The sequence below is a fragment of the Symsagittifera roscoffensis genome, chromosome 10 (assembly GCF_963678635.1).
Source record: "Symsagittifera roscoffensis chromosome 10, txSymRosc1.1, whole genome shotgun sequence".
Lineage (NCBI taxonomy): Eukaryota > Metazoa > Xenacoelomorpha > Acoela > Convolutidae > Symsagittifera > Symsagittifera roscoffensis.
In genome coordinates, this window is record NC_087071.1 from 46,515,228 (window position 1) to 46,517,043 (window position 1,816).

Genomic DNA, 1,816 nt, shown 5'->3' on the forward strand with positions numbered 1-1,816 from the left:
TGTGCCCATTATGTCTGACCTACCGATTGAAAGACTGGGTTACAAGCAGCCTCCTTTCTCCAACACAGGTGTTGATTACTTTGGCCCGTTTCAAGTGCCAATACGCCGAAGTACCGAAAAGAGATGGGGTTTCCTATTTACCTGCCTCACGACTCGAGCAGTTCACATCGAGTTGGTTCCATCTCTCGATACTAGTTCCTGCGTCATGGGCGTAGAGCGATTTATTGCAAGGCGAGGTACCCCCAAAACCATTCTTTCTGACAATGGCACGAATTTTGTTGGTGCTCAAAAGGAGCTCCTATCCTGTGTCCAAAATTGGAACAAAGTCGCCCCGGCCGTTTTCGTCCACAAAGGCGTTAAGTGGAAGTTTAATCCGCCCAGTGCCCCTCATCACGGCGGCGCCTGGGAGCGGCTAGTGAGAAGTGTTAAGCGAGTGTTGTACGACATATTAGGCAGCAGGAGATTAACTGAGGAAGTTCTAGGAACAACGCTCTGCCTAGTTGAACAATTACTTAACGCAAGACCGATCACTCCGGTCAGTTCCGATCCGCACGACCTAGAGGCACTCACCCCGAATCACTTCATTCTCGGTCACAGCGCAGCTAGCTTCCCGTCGTTAAGTTTCGAAGATAACTTTGATCATAAAAAGCGTTACGCCAGAGCACAATCGTACGCTAACGCAGTTTGGTCACGCTGGCTGCGTGAATATGTACCATCTCTCAACAAGAGAGCAAAGTGGCATAATGATTCGGATGTCACACTGAAAACCGGCGACTTGGTTTGGGTAGTCGAACCCGACAGCCCACGTGGGCATTACCCACTCGCCCGTATTGCTAAACTACACTACGGCAAAGACGGATGCGCGCGATCCGCCGACATAAAGACCGTTACGAGCGAACTGACCCGCCCGACCGTAAAGCTCGCTCCCGTTCTTCCTTGTTTAGGGGTGGAGGATGTTGCAGCGCAAATATAAAACAATAGTACAAATGCATATACACTCAAATGTAAGCGAGAGTATAAGTGCATATAAAGTTGAACCAAAATGTAAATGCATATAGGGACAGTAGCCAAACGTATACATGGTGCGTCCCGGCGGGTTCGGCGCCGGTTCGAATCCCGACTAGGTCATTTCCTTTCTAGAACTCGAATGTGCACCGAACCTGATGGGATGCTCCGTAACCAGGTTCGGTCCCCCCAAAACCCATTTTAACCGTCTTTTCGCTCTAATTTGGTTCAGCCTTGATTAAGGCTGACCTTTAAAAAGAGCAATTTGTCTCAAGGACAAATACTGGCCATTTTTGCAGCTTGCTTTGAGTTATGCAGTTTATTGTGGCCGATGTTACCGATGATAAAGCTTGTTGAAAATTATAAATTATCGTTATATTTTCAAACTTCCGGAGTTATTTTGCCGAGAAAATACTCATTAATTAAAGTGTTTGAAAACCGTTTTTTATATAATCGTGGAGATTTACGCGCACACGTAGGTCTGCTTCAAAAGAAAAAAAGATTTCAGATGTAGCCCAAGTGATCACAATTGTTCGTCAGCACAGAAAATGAAGAAGACAAACTCCATTACTTCGGCTGAGAGAGAACATCAAATATTCTTAAAAAATTGTTATAAATTGAAGAGGTACATATCTCGAAACATATTAGTTGTGATTTCTGCAATTTGCAGAGGAGCTCTCGAAGGGAATTAACAGGGTCGCTTAAGGATAGCTGGTTTTGTATTTGCCCCACATTTCAGACTTTTTATTCGAAGCTGTTTTTTTGCAACCCAAGAACATTGTACCAGTATTGCAGCCAAATTAGTCAGGCT

The 1,816-nt window shown here is 45.3% G+C and overlaps 1 protein-coding gene across 1 annotated transcript in view; it reads right to left on the reverse strand.

The window, feature by feature from the left end:
- The window catches only part of LOC134855550 (uncharacterized), a 77,091-nt gene extending 75,547 nt beyond the window's left edge, over positions 1 to 1,544 (reverse strand). Inside the window, exon 1 of the mRNA XM_063872092.1 lies at positions 1,533 to 1,544. The gene's annotated coding sequence lies outside the window, so the exon portion shown is untranslated. The remainder of the gene's footprint in view (positions 1 to 1,532) is intronic.
- Between the last annotated feature and the right edge of the window lie 272 nt (positions 1,545 to 1,816).